This window comes from Panthera uncia (assembly GCF_023721935.1).
Source record: "Panthera uncia isolate 11264 chromosome D3 unlocalized genomic scaffold, Puncia_PCG_1.0 HiC_scaffold_9, whole genome shotgun sequence".
In the NCBI taxonomy this organism is placed as follows: Eukaryota; Metazoa; Chordata; class Mammalia; order Carnivora; family Felidae; genus Panthera; species Panthera uncia.
In genome coordinates this window covers 2,914,283-2,927,225 of record NW_026057587.1, presented here as the reverse complement: position 1 = coordinate 2,927,225, position 12,943 = coordinate 2,914,283, and positions in this window count along the sequence as shown.

The window sequence follows — 12,943 nt, the reverse complement described above, 5'->3', positions numbered from 1 at the left end:
GCCCTGGGGTGGAGGGTTGGAGAAGCCGGGCGCACCCCCTCTTCCAGTGTTGATTTTCTCAGGATTGCTGCCGTGAGTCTCTGAGGGCCTCTAATCACACAGCCTCCATGGAAAGCCTGAAGGCAAACTTCTCCCTGGTCTTATTATTTTTTTTTTCTTTAATAGAATCCCAAAAATCAAGCCATGATTCCTAATCACAAAAAGCTCCATGCAGGAGATGTGCAAATGTGACATGTCTCCTCTCTTCTTCTGAATGCACAGGCTACCCCTTTGCAAAGGGCCCCCAGATGGTGATGTTTCCTAATTTGAGGATAATTGTCAAAGTCTCTTAGTCTCATGTCACTTTTTTCCCTGGAGAAGGAGAGAGATAGAAAGCACTCCGTGATGACATAGAGAAGGGTTTCCCCCCGGGGTATCTGCTCGTGCAAAGCAGAATATTTGGGGGAGGTTGGATGTAGTCACTGCCGTGGATTCAAGGTCTCTCTTCCCCTTTTGCTCCTCATGTGGATAGTCACAGACGGCCTGTATGGTGCTGTGTTATCAGTTGTGCAGAATGTAGTCCCTATCGCAGCTGTCAGTTGCTGCTATCTCCGAGCTCCTTATTCTGGGCTAATAGAATTCCGATTTTATGCATGGGGCAAAGCGTCTGGTTACGTTCGTTACTTCTAGACTCTTTTGTGGTTCTCGGTGGCTGTTTCATCCGGTCTGCTCTGGTGAAGTCTGAGTGGGGGTCTTGGGAATGACTTGGTGTTCTTGTCTTGATCAAAAAAAAAAAAAAAAAAGGCAGACACAGCCAGGACGTGCCTCCCCCCGCCTTCCCCCTTCCTGCAACAATGCCACACGACTGGGAGTCACAACCCAAATGTGGGCAAGCAGGTTGTGTTTTCAGGGGCAAGGTCCTCGCGGGCTCCTAAGTGCACAGCGGTAGCCCTGCCTGGCTTCTCGACATCTGAATTTCTTCTACGTGTGAAAACCAAATCATTGCTGTGTTAAACCCCTGTGGTTAAATCTGTTACCTGCAGCCCAAGGCACTCCTGTTACTGACTCTCGTTTCTGCCTTTCCTACAAGGTAGGCTGATTTGAGCCTTGCGCCCCCTAAAGCCAAGTTTGTGTATTCTGTTCATATGGGTGATGAGCTTTCTTTTTTTATGTTTGTTTATTTAGAGAGAGCGACTGAGTGAGCATGAGTGGGGAGGGACAGAGAGAGAGAGAGAGAGAGGGAGAGAGAGAATCCCAAGTAGACTCCATGCTGTCAGCACGGAGCTGGATGTGGGGCTTGAATGCAGAACCGTGAGATCATGACCTGAGCCCAAATCAAGAGTCAGATGCTTAACTGACTGAGCCCCCCGGGTGCCCCTGGGTGATTAGCCTTCCTGAGTCACAACACTGCACACTTGAACCTAGCCACTCCTTAGACACAATTGGCGAGTGGGAGTAGACCTGGTAAGAGAGGGCTCCAGGCTTGGACGAGCCCGCAGAGCCCACTGCCTGAGGTGGAAACGCCTCCGCACATGGGTTGAAGGAGAGTTTGTGCTGTGTTCACTCTGAAGAACCCTCTGAGTTTAAGGCGAAGTTAGAGGTAGCTTCTGAGATGTGTGGCCTGGGGGCACAAAGAGCAGGCCCCAACTATGCTTCTGTCAGGACCCGTGTGTCCTGCCAGAATGCCACCTGCACCCGCCCTCAGCCCAGCAGAGTATCCCTTCACCTGAATTTTATCACACGTCTCGTCTACACCGCACGCTAAAGCTTCATTGTCTCCCTCTGTTTCTCAAATATTAATTGTATTCACTCTTCTATGAAGATGGAAGCAATCCCATTTCCTACAACTTGAATGTCCCACAGGACGCATCTAGCACAGGACGGATTTGTGGGCTCAATAAAATCTTGTCATCTGCTCAATCCAAAGGGGAACCACTTAGGAGGAGGAGGAGAAGACACGAATTCTGTCTTACTCCGTTATTAGGGCTGTACTGTCTTTTTCCTAGTCCTTGATGACAAGGGGCGTATGACTCCTGCATGGACATTGCTTTGGCCAAAGCGAAGTGAAATGCTTGGGTCGCTCTGAGCTGACCGTGTGTGCGGACACACACACGGAGAAGCCAGCAAGCGTGTCACTGTGTTTCCTTGTTCATCGCGCGGCGATGCAGCTTCCGGAGGTGAAGCAGGTGCAGGCACAGAGCCACGCGTCTGGAGAGCATGTTGTGAGGGTGGATGCACCTGTACCCTTGCCGAGCATCTGCGATGAGATTCATCGAACTGCCTTCGGGTGTTAGGAGTCAACGACGGTTTGCCCTTTATGGAATTATGGGGCCGCCCTGCCTGATGGGCTGCGGGGACTCACGGGCTAGCACGTCACCAAAACGCTGTAGAACACCAGTAACCATTCTGCCCTGTCCTCCATTCTCCAAGTGTGTTTTGCAATCTTTGAAAATTAGGTTTTCAGTAAATTTCTTTTTATGTGTTTGCTCCAGAAGCTGCCGAGGAACAGAAGTAAATGTTTTACGGCTTCATTTCCATTAAAACGTAATGGCCCTGAGATAGCCACTCAAACGCGTGCATTTCCAGGGGCTTAAGAATACCAGCTCCAAGGTGACACACTGCATGCGAATGGCTACTGCTCCCCCCCAACCCCCTTGCCCCACTGTGGCTTGGGTTCTAGCAGCACCGTTTGCGAGTGGCCACATCAGACTGGGGAAATGCACTGGGCTGTGGGAAAATAAACTAGGATGGACAGTGACACCAGTGCATCTCCAGCCAGCTGGGTCCCTCCTGCCTCCGTTCTGATGATGGCAACAGTGGTGTGCTCACCAATTTGTGTCTAGAGGATTTCCACTTGAGAAAAAGAGAAACTAGCTATCATGGAGAGTCATTTGCCAAATCCCATTGGTGCATCTGCTCCCAAGACGTGGCATATCCCCAGCCCCACAGACAGGGGGAATCAAGATGGTGCATCTTGGTGCCACGTGTACAGATCGGCACTTGCACTCTGAAACTTGGGCTGCTCCTTATGTTCTACTGGATAGCCCCCTTTTAGAGGAAAGGCAACAGCATGTGGGCTTCATGCCACGGAAACCCTCTTACCAACTTGCCCAGTTGATTGGACCAGAGTTTGGGATCAACAGAGAAACCGACAAGATGCAGTCCAGACATAAAGGAGGGCCAGCCTCATCAGTGAGTTATATTCAGTATGGCACTTGATGCAGTGTCTAGACGGTGGTGTGGTTCTCCATATGGGGTAGATATAGCCAGTTTACAGCATGGTTTCCATTCAGCGTGTTTCTCCATATTGGATGGCCACAGCCAGGTCACAACATGTTTCTCCATATTGGATGGCCACAGCCAGTTCACAGCATGGTTCTCCATACAGCATGGTTCTCCATATTGGATGGCCACAGATAGTTTACAGCGTGATGACCCCATGCATAGTTGAAAATCCATGCATAACTTTGACTCCCCCACATCTTAACCACCAATAGCCTACCGATGACTGGAAGCCTTTCCAATAACATAAGCAATTGATTAGCTCCTATTTTGCATGCTATCTGTGTTGTGTACCGTATTGTTACAGGAAACTAAGCTAGAGAAATGAACATGTTAGTAAAATCATGAGGAAGAGAAAATGCATTTACATTCCTGTGCTGCTGTGTTTCTAAAAAGAAAACAAAGAAAAACATCTGCATGGAAGTGGATCCATGCATTTCAACCCTGCGTTGTTCCAGGGTCGGCTGTAATGTGATTACTTTACTTGAGTACCGAGCCTGCCTCTTTTACAATACGTATCCCTCCCACCCCCTGGCCTCCACCTCCAGCACCCATTGCCCCTGCCACTTCCTATAAACCGTCCCTTTTCCGGGGGATGTAGGTGACGATTAAACCGTGACCCGGCAGTAACCCCCTTGAACAGCTCGGATAGCACCCTTTCCGTGGGCTTCTCATCGATGCCGCTGTAATCCCGTCTAGTTTATCCTTAACTCACAGGTGTGCTGAAATAACATTCCTTGGATATGGCATCCTAAGGATGGGCACACTTGTTCATTAGTTGAAAATTCTGCCTACTTGGAAGATTTAGAGAATGCTGTTAAACAAATCCAGCCGAATCATTCTCGGAAATAGCTGTTATTTTTTAGAGCTGAATTGCTTTTCATAAGAAAGCAGTTATAATCAAAATCTACTCTACTGTGTCATATACCGTCGTATTGCAGAAGCTGTTTACAACAATCCACAAAAGAAAGATATTCTGTGTTCTTAAGAGTCGTTGCACAAAGCTTAACAGAGCAGAGTTGTTTTGGCTTTTTTTTTATTTACCTGTTATTTTACCCATTATTAGACGATAATCAAGCCATTCTCAGTTCACAAAACAACAACCTTTCAAGCTGACTACTCCTTTGTGCTCCATAGGAGCAGAGGACATAAGTAAACGCTTATTTGCTTTTGAGAATTTCTAAGTAGCTGGAATGTAAGAAAATTATCTTTTTTTTCCTATGCCAAACATTTCAGAAAGTTTCCTTTTGTGTGGCAGCACGATATAGCAGTCAGTTTTATAATGTAATGTTGACTTCATAATAAAAACATGTGTTCTGGTTATCCCATCACTGTAAAAGTAACCCCACCAAATCGGGGGGCCTTGCAATAGCCCATCTTATAGCTTAGATTTCTGTAGGCCAGAAGTCTGAAGCAGATCTCAGTGAGCTAAATCATGATGTTGGCAGGGGTGCATTTTCTTCTTAGAGGCTCTAGGGAAGAATCTGTTCTGTGCTTTTTCCAACTTCTGGAGGCTGCCTGTATTCCTTGGCTTGTGGCCCCTTCCTTCATCTGGAAACCCAGCAGGCACAGTATCCTCAGATCTTTCTGCCTCCGTGTTCTACATGTGAAAAGACCCCTTACGCTTATATTGGGCCACCCAGATGATCCAGGACTGTCTCCTTACATTCGTGTCAGCTGGTTAGAAACCTTAATTCCACCTGCAACTTTAATCACCCTTTCCTGGTAGCATAACGAGGTCACAGGATCCTGGGAGTAGGACATTGATACCTTTGGTGGCCATTTTCCTGCCTACTACCAGTGCTCAAAATATGATGGTTGAATGGTTGAATGAATGAATGGGTAAATGAATGAGTGCCCTACCTCAAACCTTCTTGGGTAGAGGTGGCTTCCGCAGTCATCTGATGACCGCGTTCGATACCACTCTTCTCTGTGGAACGAAGGTAGGTTCTGGGGTATTACATTGATTAAAAAAAGTGTTTTCCACAAATGAGTCGTAATCTAGGCTTCAAAGCACAGGTAGAGTTGATAAGAACCCCCTTATAGGCTCTTATCTAAAGCTGCACATCCTTGCTTCGATTCTTCCAGGTAGGTCATTTAAAATTCCATTGATTTCATTTTTACGTGTGACTAAAGCTTACTACTAGGAACCTCCTAAGTGAGTTATCAAAGTTACAGAAATATGGAATTCAAAGACTAGAATCTGTTTTTTTCTCCAATTTGCTGAAGACTTTATAAAGTCCCGTATAGTCCCTTAGTCTCTGGCACTATTGCAAAGCTCCTACTGTGTACGTGCATGTCCTCGGGAGGCCTGGGAAAAGATATCTTCAGTTGTTTGCACTTTGTAGTCAAAGTGCATGAATTCCTGTGCTGATTTGATCAACATTATCTGCTTGATTTGTTTAGGTTGTTTAACTTCACAGTCATCATAATGTTAGAGAAACTTTCTTTAATAGGCTGTAGCTTCCCACCAGGCACTTGGGTGGCTCTGTCGGTTCAGTGTCAAACTTCGGCTCAGGTCATGGTCTGATGGTTCACGAGTTCGAGCCCCACGTCGGACTCTGTGCTGACAGCTTGGAGCCTGGAGCCTGCTTCGGATTCTGTCTTTCTGTCTTTCTCTCTTTCTCTCTCTCTCTGCCCCTCCTCACTCGTGCTCTATTTCTCTCTGTCTCTCAAAAATAAATAATAAAAAATGTTAAAAAAATAACTTGGAGACATCTAGGAATAAACCTAACCAAAGAGGTAAAAGACCTATACTCCAAAAACCGTAAAACACTGATGGAGGAAATTAAAGAGGACACAAAGAGATGGGAAGACATTCCATGCTCATGGATTGGGAGAGAGAACATTGATCCAATGTCTACTATACCCAAAACAATCTACAGATTTAATGCAGTCCCTACCAAAATACCAACAGCATTTTTTTACAGAACTAGAACAATCCTAAAATTTGTATGGAACCACAGACACCCCACATATCCACAGCAGTCTTGAAAAAGCAAAGCAAATCTGGAGGCATCACATTCCAGGCTTCAAGTTCCACTACGAAGGTGTACTAATCAAGACAGTATGCTACTGGCACGAAGATAAACACATAGATCGAGGAACAGAATAGAGAGTCCGGAAATAAATCCACAATGGTATGGTCATTTAATCTCAGACAAAGGAAGAACAGTATGCAATGGGGAAAATTTGCTCTTCAGCAAATGGTGTTGGAAAACTGAACAGCTACATGCTGAACAATGAAAACGGACCATTTTCTTACACCATTCACAAGAATAATCTCAAAATGGAGTAAAGCCCTAAATGTGAGACGTGAAACCATAAAAATCCTAGAAAAGCACACAGGCAATAATTTCTCTGACATCGGCTGTAGCAGTATTTTTCTGGATATGTCTCCTGAGGCAAGGGAAATAAAAGCAAAAATAAACTGTTGGAACCACATCAAAATAGAAAGCCTCAAGGCGCCTGAGTGGCTCAGTCAGTTAAGCACCTGACTCTTGATTTCAGCTCAGGTCATGATCTCACAGTTTGTGAGTTTGAGCCCTGCAGCGGGCTCTGTGCTGACAGCTCGGAGCCTGCTTGGGATTCTCTCTCTCCCCTTCTGTCTGCCCTTCCCCCTGCTCACACACACACACACTCTCTCTTTCTCTCTCTGTCTCTCTCTCTCTCTCAAAGTAAGTAAACTTAAAAAGTAACAAGGCTTTACACAGTGAGGGAAACAGTCAGCAAAACTGAAAGGCAGGCTACTGGGTGGGAGAAGATATTTGCAAGTGACATATCTGATCAAGGGTTAGTAATCAACATATATAAAGGACTTCAAACTCAACACTCCAAAAAACAAATAATCCAACTAAAAATGGGCGGAAGACATAAATAGAGATTTCTCCAAAGAAGGCATCCAGATGGCCAACAGACACATGAAAAGATGCTCAACATCACTCATCATCAGGGAAATACAAATCAAAACCCCAATGAGATATCCCCTCACACCTGTCAGAATGGCTAAAATCAACAACACAAGTAACAACAGGTGTTGGCAAGGGTGTGGAGTAAAACGAACCCTCATGCACTGTGGTTGGGAATGCAAATTGGTGTGTCCACTGTGGAAATCAGTATGGAGGTTCCTCAAAAGGTGAAAAATAGAATTACCATATGACCTAGTAACTCCCCTGCTGGGTATTTACCCCCAAAATACAAAAACACTAATTCAGGAAATACATACACCCCAATATTTATAGCATTATTTACAATAGCCAAGATATGGAAGCAGCCCAAATGTCCATCAATAGGTGAATGGATAAAGAAGATGTGAGATATATATATATATATATGTATATATATATATATATGTATGTATTTTCCCCCAGCCATAAAAAATGAAATCTTGCCATTTGCAACAATGTGGATGGAGCTAGAAAGTATAATCCTAAGTGAAGTAAGTCAGGGAAAGACAAATACCATATGATTTCACTCATATGTGGAATTTAAGAAACAAAACAAATGAGGAAAGGGAAAAACAAGAGAAGCAAACCGAGAAAGAGACTCTTAACCACAGAGAACAAACTCATGATCACTAGAGGGGTGGTGCGTGGGTAGATGGGTGAAATGGTGATGGGGATTAAGGAAGGCACTTGAGGTGAGCAGTGGGTAATGTATAAAATTGTTGAATCGTGATACTGTACATCGGAAACTAACATGACACTGCATTTAACTACGGTGGAATTTATGATAAAATTTTTAAAAATTGGGGATCACAGATGAACAGTTCTCCTGTCGCGCCCCTGCCTTGTCATATCAATGGGGCTCATCCTCAAGGAAGGATAACCAATGGAAGTCGTTCTGATCTCCTGTCACCCGGGAGTTAGTCGGTATCCAAGGGTAAGCAGCGTAGCAGTAAGGCACGTGTCAAGTGTTAAGGGTGTGAACGTCGCTGGCGGCTGGCTTATCGCAAGGAATATTCAAAACAAAATGGAAAAAGCACGTGAAGAGGCAGTTCACGATAGATGAAACCCGCACTCTCAGTGGCCCTGGAAACGATGCTCAGTGTTGCAAATAAAGGAAATCAGATGAAGTCATGGAAATGGAGGTCCGTGAGTTGGACACAAATTAAGAAGTGTGGGAATACCAATTGTAGGTGATGGAATGGAGCCCCAGGGACTCTCCCGGATCCGTAGTTACATCTGTGTCGAGAAGGGGTTTTGCAGTCCTTGGGGGATTCGAAGGTGCGGGAGCCTTGGAGTGGGATAAATATAAGACCGTTCGAAACAGCATCGGGTGGTAAAACATCGGAAACAACTTATAAGTTTATCCCAAAAGGGCCGCATACGTAAAAGATGAAATACCCATTGGATGTGTGTGCCACAGCAGAGGGGCTGGGTGAACAGGAGCCGGGTGACTATCACAAACCTGTTGTGGAAGAACATCGACCTCTAGGTAGGCACCTACCTTATGACATACTTTATATAAACTTGCAAAATAATTACATGGAAACGTAGTTGTAGATGTGTGTGCACTGGGGGTGCAGTGGTAGCCTTGGAGATGACAGCAGCAAGTAAAGAAGAGAGGAGTTGCCCCTGCCTGGGAGGCAGGTGCAGGGGTCGAAACAGGAGGAGGAGGAGTCACGTGGGGCCTCCGTTGGATTTGTATGGTTTTCTTTCTTCAGCTGAGCGTTAGGTCCTTTGCTCTTATTGTATGTCTGAAATGGTTTAGAAGTTTGGTCAAGAATGTGAAAACAAGGGGCGCCTGGGTGGCTCAGTCGGTTGAGCGTCCGGCTTCGGCTCAGGTCATGATCTCACGGTTTGTGGGTTCGAGCCCCGCATCAGGCTCTGTGCTGACAGGTCGGAGCCTGGAGCCTCCTTCGGATTCTGTGTCTCTGTCTCTCTCTGCCCCTCCTCCACTCGCACTCTGCCTCCGTCTCAAAAATAAATAAACATTAAAAAAAAAAAGAATGTTAAAATGAAACCAGTCATTTCTTAAGGATTCTCTAAATAGCAGAGAAAAAGTTATGTCCACCATACATTTTTTTTTGCAGAGATGGGAGAATAATGGGTGATAATGGGTGTACATCGAATGATCAAGAAGGTCCCCCTCTCATTTGATGCCCTATCTTTTTTGGGTGCTTTCTTAGGCTTAAATTGGTATTTACTGAATTGATAGTTTTTGAGGGGCGGTGGGCTACAGGAGAGGAAGGGACATTTCTTTATGAAGCAAAAGTTTATTTATTTTGAAAGAGACAGAGGGTGGGGAGGGGCAGAGAGAGAGGGAGAGAGGGAGATAGAGAATCTCAAGCAGGTTCCCTGCTGTGAGCACAGAGCCCGACACAGGGCTCGAACTCACAAACTGTGAGACCATGACCTGAGCCGAAATCAAGAGCAGGATGCTTAACCGACTGAGCCAGTGAGTCGTCACATGGGAGAATACAAGTCTGAATTATTTGCTACCATGATGAATAACTGTCAGAGAGTTTGGGAGCCAGCTCCGTGAGGACACCTTGTTTATCTCTGTCGTTCGAACTCTGTATCTGGCACCTGGTAAACACGTTCTTGTTGAAAAACAAATGGGAGATCCGAGTGTGAGTCAGTGACTCCATCATTCGTGCTTTGACTTTAGGGAAGTTTCTGATCCTTTCTGAGTCTTTCCTTCACTTGGAAATCTGGGAAAATCCTATCCTCCTTACAGGATTACTGTAAAGGTTACATGCAGGTGAGAAGGAAGGCTTGCAAGGCTGTGCCCGTCCCCGGTGGATGTGTCCTCTGTCCTCCTGTATCCTCAGAGTGGATGCATGGAGGGCATTCACCGTCAGGTCTGGGAGACTCCCCCGTTTTGCTCGGCATTCTGTAGTTAATTCCTTTTGCAGTTTTATTTGACCAATTATACACACCAATTTATGAAGGTAAAAACCCTGTTAGGTAGATTTCATTTGAGTGAAAATGTGTAACATGAAAATTTTGGAGAATTTCCTGTTTATTTAGTGCATTATTCATTAAGATCAAATTCTATGTTAATAGAAGACAGTTGTTTAGACAGAACATACGTGATTTGTTGCATATAAAATTGACTTGTATCACAATTGAACATAAACAGATACATCCTTAAGGGTGAAACTCATTAATCATTAATACTGATTTGTTTCAAACACAGGCTGTGTGCTTGGCACTGGGCTACGTGCACAGTGTATGTATGACAGGAAAATCATAAAACAGGCTGTGTCTAAAACAGCAAGGAAGAATTAGAAACCGGAATAATTAAAGGGCTCATGCAAATTAGCAAGAAAATGCTAAACAATGCCACAGAAAATTTAGCAAAGGGCAGGTAGAAGCAATTCTCCGAGAGGAGAATGCCACCAGCCAGTAATGAGCACGTGAAAAGCTCTTTGTCTCCAGGATTCAGGGAAACAAAGTACTCGATCCTGTTCCGTATTTATCCCATAGGCAACAAGGGAAAGTCGGACAAGAAGCAAATACCGGGAATGCGTGTGCACCGCAGTGCGTGTGTAAACCGGTGTGTCCACTGGGAAGAGCGCTGTGCAGCGTCTCACACGGCCCACAGTGCTCTTCCTCCGCGACCTGGCGGTGCTTCTGCTGGATAGACGCCCCCGAGATGGTCTGCGTCTGAAACCAGAGGCAGCAGGCAGAGATGTTCACTGACATGGTGTGGCGCTGTGAGGTGACACTGCGGCCATCCGGAGACCATGCCAAGTGATGCCGTGCTTGGGTTGTGTGCGTATGTGTGTTGACCACGTACACGTATACTTACAATATGTGTATAAGAGTATCGGGGTGCACATATGCATGCGTGTATATACACGTTTATGTAGACATATGCACAAACGTACAGGTATGAATTCATTTGTGTAAAAACACAGTTGCGAATGATAAACACTAGTTGATGGTACTACTTACCTTGAGGGAAGGAGAGAATACAGTAGAATCTGGGGAGAGAATTTATCTCTTCAGCTGGGTGGTGGGGATTTGGCTGCTCGCTGTAATACGTCTACATCCTCTGTATTCTTCATAGATTCCCTGATACAGAAGCCCTTGCCCCTCTGTTACTTTGCTGACCTCTGGGAGCAGACGCCCTAAGAATCCCTCGAGGGTGCTGGCCATTATGACCAGGAGAGGCTCTGGTGTATGGGAGACAGATCAGGAGTGTGATCGCCTGCCAGCGAGTTACTAGCATGTTCTGGCATGTTCTAGAATGTTCTAGCATGTTACTAGCGTGTTCCTGTAGACGGAATACTTACCTGCATGGACACTCCCCATCCTGTCTGCAAAATAGGAAGGATGATGCCTATTTCAGTGGTGGCCGTGGAGAATAGGTAACACAGTAGTAAGTGTGCTGTGTCAACCCTGGGGCAGTGCTGCCCAAGAGAAACACAGAGCGAGCTGCAGAGGTGTGCCACATAACATCATTTTGGATTTCTCATAGCCGCACTAAAAAATAAGTAATTGCAAACAGATAAATTAATTTTCATAATATAGGTTATTTAATTCAAAAAAAAATCCAAATTACTGGGGTGCCTGGCTGGCTCAGTCGGAAAACCGTGTGATTCTTGATCTTGGGGTCATGAGTTCGAGCCGTATGTTGGGTGTAGAGTTTACTTAAGTAAAATAAATGAACGAGCTTCAAAGAAACCCCAAATTCTTGTCATTTCAACACCTAATCAACGTGCATGCATTATTGATACGTTCTTCTTTTTTGTACTAGGGTCTTTGAAATCCGGTGTCCCGTCCCCACTGCTCATGTCAATTAAGAACGGGTTGACATGCTACCCAGTGACTGGCGTTCGCTTTACTGGGCAGCGTGGCCCTCGAAGAACTACGCTAACGCTGGTTGGTGATAATTACTCGTGGGGGCTTTAGGTAGGGGATGAAGGGGAGAATCGGTGTGAGTTAAAAATACACTGACTGGTGGATTTATCCATTCATTTATTCACAGAGCACTCATTGACCGTGGTGTGACGTGCGTGGTGGTTTTCGCGCGTCCTTCTCTAATGGTCATGGTAGCATGGCGATGGGTATTGTAGCTCCCATCTCAGTGGAAAGGAAGCAGAGGGTTGATGGCTGTCCATGGGCACAAGGGTCCCATGCACGATTCTCTCCGAATTGTCCATCCACTGGCGTAGGGGTGGGCAAGCGTTTTCTGTGAAGGGCGAGAGTAAATATTGTTGGCTTTGCGGGCCATACGGTTTCTGCTGTGGCTGTCCGACTCTGCCACCGTGTAGACAAAGCAGCCACAGGGAGTGGAGCAATGAATGTGTACAACCGTGTTCTTATGAGTGATTTGCAGCAGCCGGTGGTGGGCTGGCCTTGGTGGCTGGGATGTTCTGCTCGTGGCAAGTCAGGTGGTTTTAGGTGATGTACCGACACAGCGCATGTAAAATGCCCATCAGGAGAAAGTAATTCCTTTTCAAAATTATGTGTAAGGCCTTCCGTCTGCATCAAGGAGGAATTCTCGATCGTTGCCGGAATGTATGTAACATTTCTCTAACTCTTGGAAATTTCTGATTTCAGCGGAGAGATGGCTATCAAGGACATACCGTGGCTAAACTAAGCCTTTTCCTGGAATACGGTCGAGGTTCAATTTACAGGAATAATGTGAGGCTTCTTCTCAAAATAAATGGGTTAAAAAAAAGCGAGTTGATTTAAAGGGCAGTGTGTAGTATAGAACAATATTGGTG